This window comes from Ambystoma mexicanum, chromosome 5q, assembly GCF_040938575.1.
Source record: "Ambystoma mexicanum isolate Mex_15411 chromosome 5q, UKY_AmexF1_1, whole genome shotgun sequence".
In the NCBI taxonomy this organism is placed as follows: Eukaryota; Metazoa; Chordata; class Amphibia; order Caudata; family Ambystomatidae; genus Ambystoma; species Ambystoma mexicanum.
In genome coordinates, this window is record NC_090933.1 from 1,116,196,522 (window position 1) to 1,116,221,399 (window position 24,878).

Here is a 24,878-nt window from a genome sequence, read left to right on the forward strand (position 1 = left end):
TTGAGAGCAGGGGGAGTTGTCAGGTGACCAGTGCAGGTGACCAGTGCAGGTGACTAGTGCAGGTGACCAGTGCAGTTTCAGTATCGGCCAGGAAGTCAGCAGGGGAGAGGAAGAGAAAAGGCAGAAGCAAAGAGAAAGGGTTTGAGGTGCTTCCGGAACCAGAGGTGATTCTCCTCAAGTTTCAGGAAGGCAGGGAGGCTGTTCCAGAGCGAGGCCCCAGCCGAGGAAAGAGATTTACCACCAACTCATTGCTTGGAGAAGCGACTGACCCTTAGGGAGTAGGAGGCGGATGAGCGAAGAGCTCGAGAAGGAAGATATTTTGGAAGAGAAAGCTGAAGGTATTGAGGCCCCAGGCCCTAGAAGGCCTTGTGGACAATACAGAGGGTTTTGAACTTAATCCTTGCAGCCACTGGGAGCCAGTGCAGAGATTTCAGTCCTGGAGAGATACGATCCCTGGGCTTGAGGCCAAGGACAAGTCTCGCAGTCTTATTCTGGATGAGTTGCAGAGGGCGGAGAGTAGAAGCAGGCAGATTTAGAAAGAGGCTGTTGCAATAGTCCAGCCTAGAGAGAACCAGAGCTCTGGAGACGGTGAGCTTCTGAGGGAAGGAGAGGAAAGGAAGAATGCCTCTGAAGAGGTGCAGCTGCTAGTGTGACTTCTTAGAGATGTCAGAGATGTGAGGAGAGAAGGAGAGTGTGGAGTCGAAGATGACCCTGAGGTTTTTAGCCTCACAGGTGGGAGCAGGAGGAGGGCCAAGGGAGGCCGGCCAGAGAGTGACAGGAAAGGAGGGAGCAGATGTTCCAATGAGGAGAATCACTGTCTTACTGGCATTAAGGCAGAGATCATTGGTGGCACATCACTCCAGGGTGGCGGACAGGCAGTCAGAGATGAGGGAGGGAGAAGAGGTGGCTGAGGGAAGCCTGAAAATGAGCTGAGTGTCGTCTGCATAGCACTGAAAGCATAGAAAAGTGCTATAAAATGTATTTGGCCAGGGTATGGGTTGTGCTGGTTGCTTGCTTATATTTAGGGCGGAGGTGGGGATATTTATGCCCCTGTAATGAAAATCAAAAGTTGGCACCCATGAACCCACAGTTCCTAAAAACTGCTGTCAGCACAACAGAAGCATTTATTTGTGATTAACTAGTTTGACAAGCATATAACATCTTTATAAATATAACCTGTGCTAAAACACAGAGGGGCACACAAATAACAGAGTATGTGTGGTGTCTGACAAAAACAAATTTCAAAGAAAACTAGTGAACTCAAGGAGCATTTTTCAATTTGGAAAGAACTTTTTTTTTGGTTTGTGGAAGTGTGAAATGCACATTTGGAAAACAATAGTGTGCCTAGCATGTAGAAAGCCTGCATAAAACGCAAAGGAAGGGCACAAAAATTACAGGATATTTGTGCCATAGTCCAACAAATATCTGTCTTTTTGAGACAGCTACTAATAAATAATAATGCAACAAAGAGGTTTTTGAAGTTCTTAATATAATCGTGAAGGCATATGTTATTCTCTCTGTTTATAGAGAGGAAATAATTGGGCCAAAAAAATATTGGTAAAAATTCAGAGGTTTATAAATATCCCCACCCGTATATCGCCCGCTAGTAGCTCTCCACTGTTGACCTCCACCACAAGTAGCTCTAGCTAACGTAAAGGTTGGAGACCCCTGGTCTAGATATATTAAAGTAATTGGGCGGTAGGACCCTGGGAGCGACAGGTCTTTTCCTGCTTTATGGAAGACCAATACCTTCGCTTCGTTCATAGTTGGAGTCACATTTCCCTCCTCTCTAAAAGAGTTAAACATCTTTGTCAGGAATGGAATCAAGTCTTCCGCATACTTTTTATAGAAAGATGCTGTGAACCCATCTGGCCCTGGCGCCTTACGGGCCTAGAGACCCTTAATTGCAATCCTTCCTTCTTCCACCCTGATGTCCCCATCCAACTCTTCCCTGTCCTCTTCTGATATTTTCAGCATTGCGAGTGAATTTAGATAGCTATCTTGGTCAGCCCCACACAGGTTTCCTGTGGCATACAATTCACGGTAGAAGGTTCTGAACTCCTCCCCCATATCGGTGGTACGGGTAAGCCTCTCTCCCTGCGTGTTGCAAATTTCCTTGATCATTAACTTTTGTTGCTTGGCGCGTAGTTGCCTTGCTAAGAGTTTTTCAGCCTTGTTCGCGTTCGGGTAATACCAGTACCAGTGCCTGAGACGTAGAAGACTCATCTCCACCTTTTTGGAGTGAAGCGCGTCTAACTGACCCTGCACGTGTTTCAGAGCTCTCTTCAGAGATAGTGTGGGTTTCTTTATGCTTTCCCCTTGCATAGCTACTAATTTTCTTTCCAATTCCCTTTCCCATGTATATCTCTGCTTGTCCTTAGACACCTTCATGGCTATAAACTGTCCTCTAATAAACGCCTTAAGGGCCTCCCATACCATTCCCAACTTTGCCTCCCCCGTGTCATTGTATCTTTCTCCTGACGTCTTCCCCCATAATAGGATCTTGGAGAACATTGTGCGTGAGCCTCCACCTCCATAGTCCCTTATTAACGCTAGGGATCTTCGCATCTAGCCACAGTGGGGTGTGATCTGATAGCGAGATCGACCCAATTTCCATTCCTTGAACCTTCCCCAAAAGCTCTGCCGATACCCAAAAGTAATCTATTCTCGACATCGTATTGTATACATGAGAGTAGTGGTGTATCCTCTCTGCTGATCTTTAAGCTCATGCCACACGTCTCGAAGTGCCAAGTTGTCCATCAATTGGCAGAGACGTTTTGAGGGTGCCCCCCGGCCCTGATGTCCTCCCGAGCTCCTGTCTGTTGCCGGGTGCAACGCCATGTTCAGATCTCCCCCAGAATTATTTCCCCCATACAAAACCCTCCAGTTTCCCCAGTGTCTCCCTCAAAAAGCCATCTAGCCCCATATGTGGTGCGTAAATGGAACCTAATGTGAGGCAGAGCCTCTCTATCGTGGCATTCGCAAATACGTATCTGCCCATCTTGTCCACTACTGTACCATGAAGCTGCACGTTTCTGCTTTCGTGGACCACAATCAGGACCCCTGCTTTTTTGTCTGGAGCGTTGGACTGTCCTATCAGCTTGAATCCCTTTATGCGCAACTTAGCCTTGTCCCGCTGCCTAATGTGGGTCTCTTGCAGCATTATGATATCCCCTCTCTACCATCTCAGCATTCCCTCGACTTTGTTCCTTTTTACAGGGGCATTTAATCCCCTGACATTAAATGTTAGGAGTCTCAACTTCCCCATATGCCTCGCTTCCCAGTGGATATTGCCTCCCACTTACAGCCGACTCAGTCCTACCCTCTGACCCCCCACTCTCGCTTTCCCCCCAACGTGTCCTCCCCCAACTTTTTATAACCCCCTGTTCCCCACTCTCTTCCCCCTCCTGCCAACTTCCCCAACCAACCAATAACTGACCTGAGGAGAGTACAGGGACCTACAGTTGCTAGGGCGTACAGCCTGTCGCTCCTGACCCTCTGCTTACTCGGGTGTAACTTTGCAGAGAATCCTAAACCCTGCATTTAGGTCTGTCTTTCCTGGATTCTGGCATTGTGGCCCTCTGCCGGTCCATCAACCTTTCGTCCATTGAGATACCATTGTCCGCTTACCTTCGAGACTTGTTCCCTACTCCCAATCTTCTGCCCTCCACAATGTTGCTCAGGAGTCAGCAGCTGGCCCCTCTCCCCACTTCCCACCTTTTTGTAGGGATTTCTTATTCTACACCAGTTTCCATCCCGATGGATTCCTGCGACGATCTTCCCTTGACCGCTGGACCATACTCGCATATTGTGACCCTTCTCTGCCTTCCATCCCACGTGAAGAGGAGGCCAAAGGGAAAAGTCAATTAATACCTTATTTCTCTTGCGATCAGCTCCTTGACCACCTGTGCTATTCGTCTGCTTTTCTGTAGCGTTACCAAAGCAAGATCCTGAAAAAGATGGATCTCCACCCCATTCATCCGGATGGAGCCTGTCAATTCTGATGTCTTCCTCCCCTTCGGTTGCCAGTATGTCTCTGAAGACCTCTTGGACTGCATTTTTGAGATCTTTATCCTGTACCGACTCAACCATATTTTTAATGCGGATATTCGATCTTCGAGAGCGATTCTCCAAATCACCACATTGCAGTTCTAGGTTGTGGGTTAGCCTCACCAATTGTTCTTGTAGTTCCCCATTTTGTTGTGCTTGCTCTTCTACATTCTGGACTATCCTCTCTAGCGCCTCCGTCCTTCCATTCTTCCAGGTTCAACACATCTGCACAGAGTTCCTGTATGGCTTGCTTCATGTCCTGTCTCAGCATCCCAAATTGGTCCTGAACCGTGGTCATGAATTTGTCCTGTAGTTCCCTTAACCAAGTGTGCATGTCTTCCTTCGTAGCTTGTATTTGTAGAGGAAGAGTCTGAGCTTCTTGTGGGTGCTCCTGGCCCTTCCCCCTTAAGTTGGCCGTGTTCTCTGATGGCCACATTTGGTCCAAATTCGATTCCTGCCTGGAGGATGGGGTTTCCGATTGGGGTACCCCAGCCTTCCCCCTTGACTTGGACACCTTGCGTGTGGAGGGGAAAGCTCTGCGCCGTGGGCTTTCAGTCATCTTCTGTCCGCAGCAGTTCCTTGTACCAGTCGCCCCTTTCACTGGTTCCCCCTAGGGTGGTCGTGTACTCCTACTGCAGCGGGTTGATCAACTTCTCGCCCCTTCCTCCCTGTTACACTCCTATTGTTACCTCCCAGAAGCGTAGGGATCTACCGCACCTCCACCATGACGCGTTGGGCCTTCACTCCGTGTCCCTCTCCGCCCCGCCGCTGGTGACCCTAGACTGAGGCCTTGAGTGGGGGGGGCAGGATCAGGAGCTTCTCTGGGTCCGGAAGCCCTTCTCAGGGTGGTCACCTTATTGTCCTACTTCCTTCCCAATTCGGGAGGGAGCCTTAGGTCAGCTTGTTCGGGGCTACCGAAAATTCCCTCCAGCCCCCTAATTTATGGCACGGCTAGGTCTGGGGAGCCATCCTGCCTCTTCTCGCCCTCCTGGGTTGACTGCGTGGTATGGGTGGTGTGGCTGTAGCCTTGTTACGGTCCCCGAGCATCCTCTCTCTCCCTGGAGGTTTATTCTTTTTTTTCTTTTTCTTCCCTCTTTTTTTGGCACCCGCTGCTTGCGCGCTGTTGTGGCTGCTCTCGCTGTCTCCGCAGACTCGGTCCGCAGGGGGCTTTCTGCAGCGCGTACCTGCAGTCCCGACCCTCAGCGATGGATCGGAGGTGGGAGGGCTTTCTTCCCTTCTCCAGCTGCTGGATGCTTTCAGCCGCTAAGGCCACGCCGGACCCGCTTTACCCCCGGTCTCATTCCTCACCGCGGGTCAGTGGGGGGGAGGTGCACTCGCTCCGTAGCAGACCCCGGTCGAGCGGAGTGCCTTGCTTTCTGTCCCCCGCTCTGCCGTACCTTTGGGTGTCTCGGAGAGGGGAAGAAGTGCGTCCACAAGCCCAATGGCTTAATTTTTGCTCCTTATTGTCATGGCCCGGCGGGAGAGACACCAGAACACGCCTCTATGCCACGGCCGCCATCTTGAATCCCTCTTCGGTCACTTTTTATTCGTTCGTCAGACTCAGCCAGATTACATAGGCTGGACTGCTCACTGCGGTTACGGAGGGTGCTCTTCCGCACTCCACACATCTCGCAGTACTATTCTTCAGGATGTTAAGACCATTCTTCTTTGTCTTAGTATAAAAAGGAGGACATACGTCTACCTTGTTTGCACAGATAGAAGTACTGAGGACTTTACCACTTTGGAGTGGGTGAGAGGGTGAAGGAGTTGGGCTAGTGGTATGGATATACCGCGTCGTCCCTAGGGGGTCATCCCTCATCCCATGAGGGTCTTCCCTCCCCAAGTGATCTTCCAGTGGTGCACAACCCTGAGGGGGATTACTGGACTGTGGCCGCACCACTATGGCCACATGGGAAAGGGTTCTCCACCCATGGGAGAAGGAATGACAGCCAAGGATTCGTCACAACACCCAAAAAGGAAGGCACATTACGTCCCTGTGTGTCGCTTCATCAAGCTACCATTTTCTCCAAGATAGATTTACGTGGGACCTGTCATCTGATACATATCAAACAAGTAGTCAAATGTAATACTGCCTTTAAGACACTGCTGGGGCACTTTGAGTATAGAGTAATGCCAGTGGTTTTCCAAAGATTTATGGATACTGTTTTTTTCTGATCTACTGGGTGTCTCCACCTGGGTTTATCTCAATGACATCCTGATATTCTCCTCTATACTCAAGGATCATGTAGCCCATGTATCAGAAGTACTCAGAAGGCCGTTAGAACATAACTTGTATGCGAAAGAAGAAAACTTCAAGTTTCACAAAAACAATATTGAATTCATGGTTTACGTCACTGGTGTAGATGGCATCCATATGGACCCTAAGAAAAAGGCAAGAAGCGACTGACCAAGCACACATAATGTGAAATCTGCTCAATGAATTATCGTGTTTCACAAATTTCTAAGTTTTATACCTGGTTTTTTTCTATTACAAACGATATAAGCGGCTTATTCAAGAAAAATCCTGTTTTCTCCTGGGATGCTACAGCAGAATAAGCCTTTCAAGCCCTTAAGAAGGAGTTCATTAAAGCCCACATCCTGCAACATCCCGATGATACACCGCCTTTTGTAGTCGACTGATGCTTCTGCCTCAGCATTCAGTGCTGTACTACTACAGTGAAATGACGCAACCCAAGTTGAACATCCCATAACTTATTATTCTCGACAACTATCGGTGAATGAGTGTAATTATGCCATAATAGAAAAGGAACTGCTAGTTATCAAAGACAGCTTTGTAGAGTGGAGGCGTCATCTCCTGTGTGGACGTTATTCAGTCGCACAGATTACAGGACTTGCGATATCTACAGACTCTAACTGGTACCAAACGTCATTTATTTTCAGTTTGATTTTACCGTCACGTGTATACTGGGTCGCACAATGTTAAGGCAGATGCTGCATCCTGAACCACTGAAAGAACTGTGCGTATTGACGATTCTTGGACCATGCCGGCTAAGCATTTTCTTTTGGCCGTACAATCTTTCTTGGAACAAGTATGCCAGACCTGACCACTGTTCCAAAGATATCCAGTTTGTTGCACCTGGCAAGTATCCAATCACGTGATGGATTGCTATTCTTCCAAAACAAGCTCTTTATACCAACCGAAAACCTGTGAAAATATCCTACTACATGATCCTCGGATTGCTGGTCATCGTGGGCAAAAGGCCATATTCGACTCGGTCACCGGACAGTTTTGGTGGCCTAAGATGAAGAACCAAATAATGAATTATGTATCAGCCAGTCTGGTATGTGCCATGACTAAGGTACCTTGCATTAGGCCTATTGGACTACTACCCATGGAAACCCGGGGCACCAGTCTTTCCTGGGGGAGGGCAGAATATCATGCCTCGATCCTGGCCCGACGTCATGATCTGCGTCAGTGGACCGCGTTACCTTTTTCAGGAAGTTGGAGGCTCTACCCACGGTGGTGACATTATCAGGGTAGCCACACAAGAAGAGAACCTTCTTCTCTTTAAACCCATATTTCAATACACAACCAATTTTATAAAAAAGACACTTTTCCAAATGTATTTCATGAATGATTTATTAAATATTACTCATACATATTTAATCTCTACAATACATAATTCTTCAAGGAATTTTTCAGCTAGTAACACAGATACTAAAATACAAAATGCAATACCCTATAAACCTCTCAACAACCAATCATCCCATCAAACATTACTACTGCATACATTCATACCATATACCATACAAATGACAAAAGAGGGTCAATGCATCCACCTCAAGTGAAAAAATACCATAAAACAGAAAAACAATGCATCATTCTTTTCTCAATGATCTGCATCACATGTATTTTTGGCACAGTTTTGGCATTTCAATTTGAAAATGCTATCAAACAAACTTCAGTACAATGTTTGTATATCGTCTACTCGAGCTTCGGCTTTGTGGTCTGCCTAAATTACATAGACCCGCCATCATCAGGACAAAACAAATTCAATCAACAGGGGTACATCACAATCTCTGTTAATTCCTGATTGCATCCATTTGAAAGTTGCCCGGAAAAGATTGAAGCAACTCTGTCCGGGATGTCATCAAGACCCTTATTGCACTATTGTTCATGACGTCAGAAGAAAAACTGAACTTCGTTCTGTGTTGCTGATAACGCTCCACGGATCCAGACCAACCGGTCGAGCCCTGTCACCTCCATTCAGCATTGTTTCCTTTCAATTTTCGGAAAACGGCAGCAGCACTGACATCTGTGGTTTCCCTCCGTGGGACTCTCGACAACGGGCAGCTATGCTCGGCGCGTCATCTTCCTTTGTGGACGGAGGCCAGGTTCCTCTGGCCGGTTCCCACGAATGCTTGCAATGAGTGCCCGTTGCATAGCAACAGGCGAAGGTTATCACAAAGGCTTCCTGGAGCTATATCAGCCCAGTTGAGACGCCGATCCTCGTGTCTCAATTTCTCCAGTTGTGTCTCGCTCCTCTCTTTTCCCCTTTTCTACGTCTCCGCTGTGGAGTATTTTACTGTATTACCTTCTCTACTAGGATCAGTCCGCTCTGTCCTCACTCAACTACTGCCTATCTTTACCTCGTACTTAGAACTCCTATTCTTAACTTGTACTCAGTTCTACCTCATTGGTTCTATCATGCCATTACCATCTGGTGCCCCGGGTTCAATGCTTCGCACTGTCCTTGCACCACTACTTGCTGGGGCATTTCCCTGTGCTGTAGGCAGATTAGCACAAGTACCTCACTGTGTTTGCACACCACGGTAGAGAGGTCGAGTGTTTTTCCTGGTCACTTATTACTTCCTGCCCATGTCTCAATCTTGCATCACGATATCCTGGCGCTGCACTCAACTCGTCACAACCGGCTAACGGGTATGACGCGTTGGCGGGATGAGGTACGTGACAGTAGTCCACTGTATTATATGTACAAGATATACGTCTGGGATGATCACGACCACAGGATTGTTGTTCTTTAAGGACATCAAGGTTGTTTCTCAAAACTGGGGAATGGATATGTATCGAGTTCTGGAAAACTGGCCATTATTTTTCATTCTTAGAATTGTGCCCCTCAGATAAATTAGCACAAACTGGGAAAATGCACCATCAGTGGTGGGAATCCGTCTGCCTTACCCATAGATTAAATGAGGATTTCATGGACTTTCCAGATACGAGACGTATGCATACATGCATTTGGTTTCCTCTTGAAAGGTTTTTAAATAGGGCCAGCAAAAGACTATCAGAGAGATGCATGGATTATGTTTTCTAACCTCTATGAATACCCCATATTTCAATTTAGGTTGGTGTGAGGGGTCAGTAATGTGAGACTCACAACTGTGTTTAGTCTTCTCAAGGTTTGATATTTTATTTAAAACAAAACTAACAAATAAACCCTAACTAAACCTACTCCACCAGGTAATTCCCTGCATAGTCTAGGATCTAAGGGAAAACCTCCTAGCACACACAAAACTAACCCTCACACTAAACAAAAGAAACATTAAAAAAACATAGAAACAACATAAATAAAAGGTTACCAAATAACCCGTGTCTTGGGTGACTTCTACTTGTCCTGGGCAGATCTTGCACCCCAGGAATGTCCCAAAGTCAATTTCTTCCAATTGATTCTTAAATCAACTCTTGAAAATGTCCAAAGAAACAAAAGTTCACACAAATAAAAATCCACTGGTAACAGTTCCTTTCTTCGCTAGAAGAAAAGATTCCTTTTCCAAGTTCCACAAAGAAAACAACAGCACCAATGGTATTCTTGGATAACCACCTTCCAGGAAGGAATGGGCAAAGTTGAAGAGAAATGTGCTACTTCTACTTAGCAACAACTCTTCTTCTTGCAACTTCTGCAGTGTCGTTAAATACAGTTTGTCAGGATACTTCTTCTTAGGGTTTGCTCTTTCTCTAGCAACTCCTTTCTTCCAATGATACTGTGAGAGCAGACTCCCTTTCCCCACAGAGGACCTCTGCTTCTACTACATTCAAATGAAACAGTTCTGACAAAAGTATTGGCAACCACAGTTCTGCTGCTGCTACTGCAACTTAGAATTTTAGGCAACTTCAAAAAGACTCTTCAACCTCTACAGGTTGGTAAGGTACTCTTCTCTCGTGTATGGCAATAAAGGGCAGCCTCTTTGCCTTTCCTTGCTGTCTTGCAGCTACCAGAAAATCTGTCTTTAGCTCCCAGACCTCTTCTTTTCAACTTGAACAATACCAGCTCTACAGACTTTAAATGAGTTCTTCTTAACAAGTACAAAGCTCCCTTTCCCAGCTTCAAATACACCTTCTGCCTCCAGAAGTCATCCCAAGACTGTATTGCCACTCTTCCAGCCTTGGATAACCTGATCAACCTTGTATCAGAGGACTCTGGGGTTACAACAGCCTCAGCCACTTTAAGATAATGGTGTTCAGTTCACTTTAACAGGGTTTGGTCTACTGGCTTGGGTAATACTTATCCTTCGTTTACCTTCAGCCAGTTCTATAACTTCTACTTCAGTGTTCAGTATGTTACAAATTAAATTAGGTGGATGCAATTTAGTTTTAATATTGGGTCTGGTTGGCTCTAGGATTGGAACCTGCCCATGCTAAGCACCATTTATAGGTTGGAAGGTTTGTTCTGGTGTCGCAAGATCACAGGAGTGGTTAGGGGTTTAGCCAGGACCCCAATTTGGTGCGTATGAGAGGTGGGTTTACTCCTGGTTATCTTGTCTGATTCGGTATCAATAATCCTTCTAACACGGTAGTTAGTGCGATACAGGTTCGCTTTTATTGATGGTTTATGAAAGATTCCACTTGATACAATGATTAGTGTGTAGAACACTGTTATGGCATTTTATGCCTTGGTGCGGTCAGCCGACACGTGTTTCAACCCAAACGGGTCTTTCTCAAGGCTGAACAATATTCAAAAAGGTGCAAAGTGATATGTGGTAAAAGACATTTTGTGACCAGCATGTTTAATTAACCTAGAGCCAACCAGACCCTTTATTCACTACTAGGGAACCAGCCTTGCTCACAGCGCCTGAAATTTTCCAAAAAAATTCAACACGAAAAAGGGAACAGCCAAAAGAATGGCAGAATACATGATGTCAAGGAACGAAGACATCAGAGCGCTATTTGCCCCACGAGGATCCACGGATAACGCCTTCCGAGATTCAAATCTACAAGAAGATCTGAAGCACAAATTCATGAGACTAGAGAAATTATCTAAAAAAGAAATCAACAAATTCTGGGAGAAAACAACAATGCAGGAATATGCGGCACAAAAGAAAATACCGAGGGGTCTCAGGATAATTATCTTTCCGGATTTCGATGACCCACTCGACTCAGATTTAGCAGATGAATGGGAACAAAATCTCATAACAGGCTCTTTACGAATGATAGAACTGCTGATCGAACACGCAAAAAGAAAACATGAAAGAATTGTGATCCTACTAGAAGAGTTAAAAAAGGAAATAGAGATATACGATGCCCCCAAAGCAACCAAGGAGAAGAACTACAAAACCATGTATAGAATACTCAAAACCCATCAAGATGAGGTCAAAATGAGAAAGCTGCACAAATTCTTCAGAGACGACAAAGACTACAGGGAAGATCGGGTCTTCACCTACCAACCCAAATATGATCAGAACCAACAGCAACAGAAGTCCAAAGAAAGTACCCCAAACACCTCGGGTGCAAGTTCAGAAATTGATAGCGATCAGGAAGAATCATCAAATTTACCGGTAAAGGAGACAGCTAAGCGGTCTTTTTTAGACCAAATAAAACTACACAAGAAGGCAAGTCGCCTGAAATCACAACCCAACAGCAACAAAAAATCGGTATCCTTCGCAACCCCATTGACAAATACAGGAACCCCTCAAGAAGAAGAAGGGGGGGAAGAACAGACAGAGGACGCAGGAGACCTGGAAGAGGAAATCGAACAAAGACAAACAAGGTCACAATCACAGAAAACTGTGGGACAGAAACACAACAAAATCTGATCATGAACCTGTCACACAAAGAACTCACGAATCTGGAAATAAGGGTACTCAATAAGGGATTGTCCTTCTCACCATCAAGCAAGAACAACTTTGTAGACATACAAATAGATCTATTCAAATTTACTAGACGCCTCAAACTTACAAAATTCTTCGCAACCAAAACAACGGTTTACAAACCACCAGAAACGGTACCAAAACCCAGCCTGCTCACCATCAGAGACCTTGAAGACATCCACCTCCTAAGCACGCTTGCAGAGAACAACAAGAGCAAGCAAGAATGCATGCAAGAATTAGGGATTCAGAGTGTATCCATGAAAATCCCAGAGCTTAAAAGCAAATCCAAATTCAATCCACAACTATGTGCGGAGAACTACATAGACACCTTTCATCAAGCTGTGACCAATGACCTCCACAAATTGGAAGATCGATGTACCAGAGGTAGTAATAGTAAAGACAACCTAACAAAAGAGGAACAAACGGTACTCAGGAATCTACAAAAAGAAACCAGCATCGTGATCAAGGAAGCAGACAAAGGAGGCAATATAGTTATTATGGAAAGAACAGACTACATCAAAATGGCCCTGAACCACCTCCAAATACCGGGCAACTACGAGAAACTGGACAACAATCCCCAAGCCAGGATTCTCAGGGAACACCGAGAACTCCTAAACAAATATCAAGCGATAGGACTCATTACAGAGGATGAATATGACTATCTCAGAACGGATCATCCAATTATGCCAACGCTGTACTTCCTACCGAAGATCCACAAAACCTTTGACACCATTCCAGAAGGAAGACCAATTATGAGTGGCATTGGCGGTATTACTGAAACACTAGCAAGATACATCAACAATGTAATACAGCCACTCATCGTCAAGATCCCTACCTATCTCAGGGATACCATGCATACTTTGGAGATACTTTCCAGAATCAAATGGGAACCGAATTTCTTAATGGCCACCTTAGATGTCAAGGCCCTGTACACATCAATAGACCATGAACTTGCAATATCGAGTATGGGGTACCTCCTCAAATACGAGTCAGCGTCACACCTCGATCAAATAGAAATGACCAAATCCTTCCTGAAATTTTCACTCAACAACAACATATTTATTTTCAACGGTGAATACTACAAGCAAATCAAGGGGATCGCTATGGGAGCCAGCTATGCTCCAGCATTAGCCAACTGCTTCATGCATACCTACGAACAAGAGCATGCAATGAAGGAAACCAAATACACCAGCCTAATTGTCAACTGGGCTCGTTTCATAGATGATATCATCCTGATATGGAAAGGGACAGAAGATGAACTAAACCAATACATGGATTACCTCAATACTAACAACTATGGCATTGAACTAACTAGCCATATCAGCTCGGAACAAATAGACTTTTTGGATCTCAAGATTATGATTGAAGACAACAAAATTACAACCAGAACATTTCGTAAACCAACGGAAGTGAACTCAACCCTTCATGCACAAAGTTGCCACAGGAACAGTGTTATACGAAATATCCCAAAAGGTGAATACATCCGAGCGAGAAGGAACTGCAACACAGACAAATCCTTCACAGAAGAATGCGACCTATTGGATCGCAGATTTAGATGCCGAGGCTATTCCGCCCAAAGCCTGACACCGGCAAGAGAACAAGCTATACACATTCCAAGATCTACACTGTTAACACCTAAACCCAGAAGACAGGAATGCAACCCCAAGATTAGATTTGTCACAAGATACAACCAAGACAGTCATGCCCTCCAAAAAATCTTGACCAAACACTGGGAGCTACTCCGTATGGATGAACATATCGAACCTCAGCTTGAGACATATCCAAGCATGTCGTTCAAAAGAGCACCAACTCTCAGGAACTTACTTAGTCCTTCCTTTCTCGCGGAGAAACACATCATGGCACAAGACTGGCTCAGCAAGCAAACACCAATAGGCTTCACTAAATGCGGAACTTGCTCAATGTGCAAATATGCGACACAAACTAACTGTGCCAAATTCGCAGGTTGCCCAATATTTAAAATCACGGAGCACATCAATTGTAGAAGTAAGTATGTGATCTATGCTTTGATTTGCGTATGTGACAAGATATATATTGGCAGCACCATCCGAGAAGCTCGCATCAGGATAAGGGAACATATGAACAGCATACATTCGCAAGATCCTAAACTACCGCTGGCCAACCACTGGCAGAAGTATCACCAAATGAACGACAAAAGTGAAATAAGGTTCATCGGACTGAAAATCGTCAGGCTGGGCCCGAGAGGAGGAGACAGAATCCAGAAACTCAGACAAGAAGAAGCGCGACTTATCTGTCACTTTAGATGTGTTAAAAATGGTCTTAACAGAGATCACGACCTCAATGTCTTTCTGTAAACCCTCTCAACCACCAAATCTGCCTCCACCATGATATACTTCAATGGGCATCACACCCTGGCCCGACCGACGAACACGAATAACAGTTTCAGACATCGACAAATTTCTTGGCAAGCCACGACTGACCATCCGTAATGACTTATTCAATCACACTTTAAATGAGCTATCCACTCATAACAGAAATTAGCAAACCACCACTTACACCCTTCCATTCTGATCCCCCTGGAATTTGCCCTCCTAGGTTCCAACAATACCGCCCCATTCCACCGGGCCATGGCCCATTCAGAAAAACATCAAAATGTGCACACTTCAGTATCGCTAACTCGCACCCGTGCATGCGCAATTTGCCTCCTAAGAACACTATCTCTTCGCGCACGCGCAGTAGCACCCGCTGGGACACCACACGCTCACGCATGCGCCGCCAGTCCAACCATGGCTGGTAGGCGCATGCGCAAGTATATTAAACATGGCGGCATTCATTCACCACTGAAGCCGCAGGGAGCAACGCATCACAGACACTACTCGGACGAAGGTAAGCAATGCCACCTCGATCCAACCCTCGCTGAAACTCGCCATACCTAAGAAAGGGCTCAACCCACCCCCTTCGAACTATACAAATCATAATCATATACCAGTTGTAACCACGGACTATTTCATGAATTATTTTCAGAGCCCAATAGGAGCTAGACTGCCATAAGGACAGCCACCCACAATAAAACAAGAACCCCACCCAGGGACCGCAGCATGACATACTTGGTAAGAAGACCAATTATCTCTCCAATCCTCCTTCCGCCCATCCTCCTCCCCACCGCTCTTGCTAACCCCTCTCTTTTCTCTCTCCCCATTTTTTCTTCTGTCTACTGTGTTAATAATCCAACTTGTAAATGCAATGTATAATTATGCAATGTTTTTAAATTTCCCACCACCACCACACATCACCCACCACGTTTAATGTTTGTTAATTAAACATGCTGGTCACAAAATGTCTTTTACCACATATCACTTTGCACCTTTTTGAATATTGTTCAGCCTTGAGAAAGACCCGTTTGGGTTGAAACACGTGTCGGCTGACCGCACCAAGGCATAAAATGCCATAACAGTGTTCTACACACTAATCATTGTATCAAGTGGAATCTTTCATAAACCATCAATAAAAGCGAACCTGTATCGCACTAACTACCGTGTTAGAAGGATTATTGATACCGAATCAGACAAGATAACCAGGAGTAAACCCACCTCTCATAGTTTTAATATTGAACTGCCACTTCAAAAGATGTACCGTTCCCTCCTTTCGGTCAGCATTATACTTCAAAGGGTGTTGGGAAACATAGTTTCATGCGCAACCTCTGGGGAGTTAAATGGGCTTGTAACATTGCAGTAAAGTCAAGGTTTACCAGCAACGTTCTCCTCTTTAATAGGGCACACGTAACCGCTCTGCAACAGGTTACATCTAACAATGGGGAAAAGAGATGCTTTCTCTACACGTGGGTACTTCAGCTTTGTTAGTATAAGGACGTAATACAATTCCCTTGTTAGAATGACTTCTGAGAACAACTTTTACTCGGTTCTATGTGTACGCGAGTATAAATTGAGCTGACTACAGTTACCGGCAAGGTATTCCTGATGATTTGGAGTACAGAGCTTCCCTTTACCAACTCCAGAATCACAGTGGCTGCGGGCTGCTTCTGCTTCCCGGCTTGATTTCTTCAATTGCTACTGCTACATGCACTCTTGGGACCCACACCACTTTGCTGCACGGGTGTCTCCAAATGGGCCTCATTAATGGAGAGTTTTCCTCTCTCCAGCTTCCCTCGTCTCGTTTCTGCACACGGGCCTTGGGTGGATGCACGACTTCGGCTCTGCATTCACAGCAATTAGGTGCACCTGGAAAGTCTGCCTGTTTCTCCCAGTCGCTTCCAATCCTGCCACAGCCAAACAGGGTTTGTGAGTACAGGACCAACTCAGTGCCTACAGGTGAATTCTGCTCTTCATCTGATCCTGCGGCCCTTCAGTGGTCACACTTGCAGCCTCGTGCTCTGCTCGTTCTGCTACTGCCGACCTTCAAGCTCCTGCTCCAGCTTCTTTCTACTGCTCCTTCCTACTGCTCCTTCCTACTGCAGCCTTTCATACCCCTCAGGTTGGTTCATTGGCTTCAGGTACAGGCCCTTAGGACTAATTATTTGACCTTGCCAAAAGCTATTAGGCCTGCCTGCCTGTCCTTGGATCCTGCATGCCTCCTTAGCCCTCTCCTTCGTCACAGTCCCAGGGCGATTCTGGGACATGCAGTCCACCTTATAAAAATGCAGTTTCTTTACTTCTTTAAAAGGTTTAAGGAGGGTTTTTCCTCCCTTGATATTATTGAAAGAGGAATTATAAGGTTTAACCTTTTGAGGAATGGATGGGACAGGACAAGTCACATTTTCATTGTTCCTTTTGGTATACTCATGGAGGAGGATATCTGATTTTAGGGTTAAAAAATAATGGTTCTGGAGAGGTAGTAACTTTAGACATTTTAATCCTAGGTTTTACTAGCTTAGTTTTTACCATAGACTGAAATTTATCAGAATGGCAAGATGCTATATCCTCTCTCGGAATGATCTTCCCAGTATCAGAGGAATGATACTATGTCTCACCCTGTGAAATCCCTGTGAAATCACCCCAATACCCTGGGCCTCGTCTCCACACAGGTGATCCTCCTGTACACCACCCCCAGGATTGGGATCAGGAAGTGTCTGCCCTCTCCTGATCACCTGGGAGGAGACTATAGGAAGGGTTTTAGTGGGGGATTAGCAGGATTCTCCACAATGGTTTCTACTGGACTGGGTAGCTTTTAAACTTGTAATATATACGTCTTTGTCCTTTTATTTTCTATCTGTAACAATCCTGTCATCTTGCCAGAATGGGGGGGGGGTGCTGAAGAGCATGTGTGGACTGTGGGGGCTAGACATCATCTGATTGTGATTCTGAACTGTCCCTCAAACCTCCAGTATGAATCCTGTAACTTAGTGCACTCTATAATCCAGTTCCTGATCTTTCAGAACCTGAATGATGCATTGTGTTCCTTTTCTTTGTGAAACCTTGGAACATCTTCATTTCCATGGGGGTGCTTGTTTATGGCTTCAGCTTATCATGCTCTCACCCTGTGCAGGACTCCTGGTAATTATCAGCATTCCTCCCTGATGAATTACAGAACCAAACTCCTGTCCAGAATCCATTCGAAGATCTGCAGCCTTGCCTTGCATCAAATCATGCAAAGACCCACTCAGGAGGTGGAGTCTGTAACAACTATCTATTGAAAGGTCTTATAGTACTCTGGATGATTTATTGGTTATCACAAACATTTGCAGCCTCCTTCCACCAATACTAGGGTCCAACTGCACAAGCAACGTTCACTTAGTGAATCCTGGCTCCCCTGCAATTTCGAGATGGAATGTAACTACATTCCATCCTCTAACAATATGCCCTGAACTGGAAAAATCTATAACCTACTAAATGATTATAACATGCTACATATAAATCAGATACAAACTGATAATACATCCCCTCTCCTTCCAAAATTAATGGGGGTAAGTTTAAGGAAGTACCTGATGCCGTGTGCGTAATAATTACACAGCCTAAATAGAATTCTCCTCATTCATGAGGAACGGGTGATGCCAGAGTGGATAGTGGTGCCACTAGTAACCCGTGAGCACTCCACGTCCTAACCCTCTTTTCTCCCGGCATCATCCGCCGATGCTCTCCAACTCATGCGGCCCTTACAGTCAGTATTTTTGCCTAATTCAGAATTCAAACCATCATTTGGAGGGTTGGTACTAAAAAGGTCCTAACTTCCCACTTTGACACTTTGTTGAAGTTCCATGTGGGCCCCTCTTCTATCGTCACCATATTGGGCTTGGAAAATGTTGCCATGCCTTTTTTGTCTTTCACATAGTTTATTTTCCTATCATCTCCTACCTTGTATGAAACTTTCCATTTCCTAGGCACATAATTTATCACTTTTATTTGTATCTCGCTTAATCTCTTAACATTGACTCCTGTTGAAATGTCTTTTGATATGTCGCTCTTTTCAGTAAGTGGCAGTCCTTGCTAAAACATTCCCTGGTATACAATCCCACCCACATTTTTGGAACAAGAAACAGGCTATATTTGTAGTTATAGTTAAAACTCGAATTTATGTAGATAAAAGAAAATCAAGGTGGACACACCCATTGGTTAATGCAGGGGAAGTCACCACAATAAGAAACAAAGGTTGATAGCTTGTTTAGTCAATTGGAGTTGGCCTATGTAAGTAACTCATGGTGGCAACAGTAAAGACAGACACAAGTGATCACAGTTCAAGGGTGTTTATTAAACTGTATAGGTAGGTTGGAAAAACGCTTAATCTAAACCTAAATCTAAGATGGGAGCAAGTTTCGACCATCAAACAATAATAAGGCAGTCCTAATGTTGTCCTTGTCAAATAAAAGGGCCTATACTAAAATTCATATTGCCAATCCTTAGGCTAAATACAAAGGAAATGTGGGATAATGTTCATAAGAAAGAAGGAACTGTTCACAAATAATAAGTCAGGATGCGGTGGCCGGGGTCTACCTTCCCTGCATTTTAAGGATGGCACAAGGTAGGATTCCAGAGCACAGCACACACTTGAGCTTTCCCAGCACAAGCCAACAGTTCCGCTTTCAGGTATCATGGCCTTTAGTGGTTAAGTCTCTTTTGTACAAAAAGTCTTGCCGCTGTGTGACTGATGTATTCAAAATAATAAACAAAAGTTATTTTCTGCTTGCACGTTGGGTGATCCCTTTGTTCCTTGGATCCCCCTCTTCCGGGCGGAGATCCCTAGAAAGTTCTTTAATCATACGAGGACCTCCGAAAGCTATGTTTTCTTGCTTTCGAGGGCCTGACAGGCTCAAAGTATCAGAACAAAGATTCAACAAAAAGATCTAGAATTATTTTATGGTTTTATTTGGGTGATAGCTCTTCACCCCAGGGTTCACCCTCTTCCGGGCTCAGCCACCTCTCGAATATCAGCTTCTCTTTGTCGGGTTCACTCTGGCATGGCATGCATTCAAAGGCTTTCCTTCTTGTACTTTTCTTTGTTGCATTCACCGGTCGGTGGGTGTTGACTTCTCACCCTTGGATCCCCCTCTTCCGGGCTCAGATCCAACTCAGCTGTTCGCCTCCCTCGACTGGGTTCACTATGGCTTTCAATGCAATTTTCTTGGTGACATTCGCGCATCTTAATGTCTTTTTATATAGTTCACCGTGGACATCCCTCGGCCGGGTTAACTCTTGTTAACACACTGTATTTCTGGACTTTAGATTTTGTCCCGTTTTATCAGCATCCCTCTTTTCAGGTTCACTCTTGCCAATCTTGTCAATCGTGCCTTTTTCATTAAACTCTTACGATGCAGGATTCACTTCCCTTAGCTTCACAATCATCTGTCGGTCAAAGACGTTCGACTGTACAGAGGATTTTTCAAGACCCCTGTATGACCACTTTGACCCCATTCTCTCCTTTCCAAAGTCCTTCTGATAATGGTAGTTTCAACAATCGGGTAATTGCCCAGGGTTTCCTGAGTGAGCACCCACGAGTTGCTGGACTCCTCTGTTGCTGGCTTTCCCCCTTTAAAATATCAGTTCTTTGTAACTTTTCACAGTTCAATTAGCCGTTTGCTATGTTTGATTCAACACAGTTCAGTTTCTTATCAGCTGTCCCCTCGACTCACCGGCTGTGATGAACCGATTGGCTTTCTTCTCTCTGGAGTCAAGGTTGGTACCACGGAGACAAGCGTCTCTCCCCGGCTTGGTTATCATTGGAAGAGGGTCCCGTGTACCGTTGACATCTGCTGCAACACACGCTGGCTATTGTTCACGGTCTTACGATTCCTTTCGCAGAGGTTTCACGGGAATTGGTCGGAAAGGGCAAGGTTGCGTCTCTCCTTGTCACCCTCTCGGTTCGCGCTGTCTTTCTCCTCCTCTTGAATTGCCGTGCTGAGTTAGCTCTCACGTCGTGCGGTCTGCCTTGCTCATATTGTGTTCTCGTGCTCCACCTTTTAGGTGTGGCTGATTGTCCTACAGGGTCGGAAGGGAAAACATTGTTATATGGACTTCTAACCCGCATACTAGCGAGTTTGATGAGTTCAGAAGGGTGAGATTGATTGGGTTTATGAGACGGACGGGAATTACCAGGATTTTTATTGTGAAAGGAACAGGGGGGGGGTTGTGGGAACGATAGTGTTTAATCAAGGTAGACTAGATGTTTGGAAAAGAATAATCAAAGTGATGTGAAGAAGCATGATTGGGAAGATTCGGGTTGAAAACAGGGATTCTGGGAATTGTGGTTTTCGAATGTACCAGGGTTTGGTTTCTTAGGGGATTTACTAGATATAGCGGGGTTGTTGGATTCAGATAAGGGAGATTCTTTAGGTGGAAGGGAGTTTGAGTTGGTGCATCCTAGAAAAGCTTCAAGAAGCGCGTCTTCCTCGTCCCTTCTCCGGCATAATACTGCACCTCATGTAGGGCATCACCCTCAAGCATAGCTCTGGGCTCCACTACCCAGGTGATCCTCCCTCGCTCGTCCACCCCCAGGGTTGGGATCTGAGAGCGCCAGCCCATCCCTAGCCCCCTCAGGAGGATAGCTCAGGGGCAACATGCTCGCCTTCGAAGCAAGACGGCACAGAGCAACAAAGGATTGATTCCCGGGTCTGTGCTTAGAAACCTATGGGTATTAAGTGCGTTATAAATAACCTATCATATCATATCATACCACCTGAATAAGGGATTCTCGAGGTCTACCTGGGAGAATACCCTCAGGTTTCTCACACCTAACTGTGAAAATCTGGCTGGTAGATGGGGCTCACAGCTACATCAATTTCTAAACATCTATTCCTAAGTAACACTATTCCGATCCATATGGTTGCATGCTGCTTTCCGGCAAGTATATTCAAATAATTTGCATGGTTTGTACATCACATTAATTTCCTTATAATCAGACATTTTTCAACATTTCATTTTGTCCAGTATAAATAACAAGCATTGGTACCAGAGAAAGGTTGCTTAAACATAAATCCTAGTATGATTGAATAGAAACCAATTTCTTCCCCCCATATAAATATGGTGCTATGCGCTGCTAGTATATGCATGCAATATGAATGCAGCCTATGATGAGTTGCATCTTATTCTGAGGTTTTGGGTTAGGGAAGAAGTGCCATCAATTTAGAAAACACAAGATATTGGTTCAACACAGGAGGATAGTTTTATGATTTTATAATACAGGGATGAATACACCTCCCACTTCACAGATCGGGTGCCACAGATGCAAAGCCCTTCCTCTACTGTGCAATGTCAAGAGAGGAGAGAATGTAATTTCCATTGGCATCATTTAACACAGGAATGGAAGTAGCTCAGCTCCCTTTCATCTTCCAACATCTATTGTGTTTACATCCTTCGACACAACTCATCAAGCAATTTGTATTAGGCTGTGAAACGTGGCCATTTGATTCATGGCATCTGTGGTTGACTACACCCGTAAAAACCCTCTGGGTACAATTTGATTGGATTTCATTTACAAAGAACTGTGCTTTAGCTGCACAGTTATGCTATCAGCTCTACAGCACAGAAAAAGACTATTGGTCTTTATTACAATGAAATCTCACTTGGTGTTGAATACAGTGTGAAAGCAAAGTGCATTTCACACTAAAATATCAAAATGTACTATTTGAATTGCGTTCCCCCTAGGGAAAACCACCCCCACATCCACACGTTTCTGGACTTTTCAGCAATATGGTCATAGTGGGCCCTATAGTATTACATTGGGGAAATGTTCATACTCACTTTTGAATACTTCTTTAAGGCACTAAGCCTTGATGGACCCTCAGGAGTTTTCAAGGGAACTCCCTCTTCAGCTTCTCCTTCCTTTTGGAAAGCAGGTCTGCCCAAGGTACAAATTTACTCACAAATAGCACCCAATCCTCCATAGAGAATACAAGCTCAGCTCTCATCCATTTGGAACAGGTGGTATCCTTCTCTGCAGCCTTTGATTCGAGAGTTCTCCAGTTTGTTTGTCTCCCCTATTTCATGCGAGTTTCCCTTTTTATCATGGGCGATATTCCCTCACTTTGTCATGATGATAACACACTATGGGCCTCATTACGAGTCAGGCGTTAAGGGGTTAACGGCGCCGTAAACGGCGCCGACCCTTAACGCCTGATTCCGAGGTCCCTTAGCGCCATGGTGAGTTTAACGCCTGCTTTTTGCAGGCGTTAAAATCCATGGCGCTAAGGGACCATGGTGCAAATTACGCCAGCGTAATTTACGGTGGCGTAATTAGCGCCTTCCCCACTCCCATTATGCCCTATGGGGCAAAAACGGGAATGGGGAAGGGTAAAATGGTGAATGGGGATTTTCCGCCCCACTCATCTTGGAATGGGGCGGTAAATCCGCCAACCACCATGGCGTAAACTTAGTTTACGCCATGGCGGTAAAGGTACGACCCAGGCGGTAACTTACCGCCTGGGTCGTAATGAGGCCCTATGTGCATGGTCAAATCTTTCCATTTGCTTGCTTAATAGTCAGACACTCCCAGAGAACACACCCACCAATCTTCAAAGGTTGATCATATTTTCGATACATGTAATAAGGCAGGGGTTGCCTGCTCTGAACACTTTTGTATTCAACATTATTTTTGTTCCATATTTCATTGTGGCAACATCAAACATTGATAAAATACAGATTTCTGGATTCCCCTGGTCCTTACAGAAACAAGGATACCCTAAATGAAAATGTGAAATTAAATATTAATTATTTATTAATATTGTTGATGTTATTAATCATCCTACAAATGTCGAATTTAGACTCACTTGATAGAGGATGACCTCATGGTTTTAACCACTTTTTTCAGTTTGATTCCAGGTCATACAGTAGTGGATTTGTATAAATTGTTTTAATGTTAATTCCAATGGCCCATTATATTTCTGAGGCATTGTTACATCATTACATTTAAATTCTTAACATTGTGAAACCCTCATACTAGCATCATGAGTCAAGTAAACTGATTTCAGAGGCCCCCATTGTCTATTTTCCACTGATGGGTATCTGGGTGGCTTTAATGCCTTAACTGATGTCAAGAGAAGACACTGGCCTTCTAGGCTTTGAATTAGGCGAGCAGGGGTTCTGGTAACTTGGAACACATGAGACTAGAGTTTGGATGTAGGACCTGGGGGTTCCTTAATATACTACCTCCAGGGCTGGGCCTGAGAGGCTCCTGGTTCCCATCAACTAGTCTTTCAGGGGTAACTGTCCCAGGACTCATAAGGATAAGCTATAAACTCTGACTCACTGGCCAATTCTTGACTATATAATGCCCTTTATAGCCCTTTCAAAAATGCAATTTTCCATTACAACTCACAACTGATGATCAGCCTTGACAAAGACAACAACAACAGTAACTTAAACTTCCATGTTTGGAATATATTCAGGAATGGATGTTTGACAGCAAGTAATGCCTGAATGGGTCAAAATCAGAGGCACGGCTTTGCCGAGTGGTAAATGTGCAGCAATCAAAATTGCTGGTTAGAAGGGCCTAACTAATATGATGCCGACTGCTACCAGGGTTTACTTCCGACTCCCAGGCCTAATGATGCCACCAACTCTGTGTGTTAGGGAATTTGCATAAAGATGCATAAAAACACTTTTAGAAAACAATTTAAGCATAATGGGTCAAATAAAATGGACAAAAGGTTCTAGTTCAGATCTCATGTGGAAGTCAGATGTGTGCAAGCTACACATTAGCCACTTCTTCTCCTAAAATAGCTCCAGCTTGCTTTTTGATGCCTGATGGCAGGCCCTATTATATATCTCCTGTCCATAAAAACTTTTACGTACCGGTGATCTTCATTACACCTCGTCTTACTCCTCCATTTCCAAGTCATTACCTTTGAGAGGCCTCCATCTTCCAACAGAAACTATTTCTTAGCCCTTCCTCCTGCTGGAAAAAGGCACAACACTACTCCCTTGCCCACAATCCACCAGTTTACTTTCAGCAAAACTGAAGAATCAATGCCATACACAATATTTAGGGAGGGGTGGAGGGTGTCATGTCTGTCACGTGGAAGAGAAGGACTCAGACTGAAGATGACCAGTAAATAATCAAAGGATTACACCCACACACTGTCTTCACCCTTGTTAAAGTCATTATCATTGAGACATACCAAGGCCTGATGGGTATCAATCCATGAACCATTCAACAATACCTGAGGACTGGTATCATGATTGTCACCGTAACTTGCTTTGCAAGAGTCACTAACTCCACCCCAAAGGTGGTTTAGAACCCACTTGGTGAAGTTGGAAAGACCTTGATCCCCTGAACTGTGCCTGATTAAGGTACTAGAGAAACACCAATCTCTTAACTCTGTGCTTTGTGGCCATATA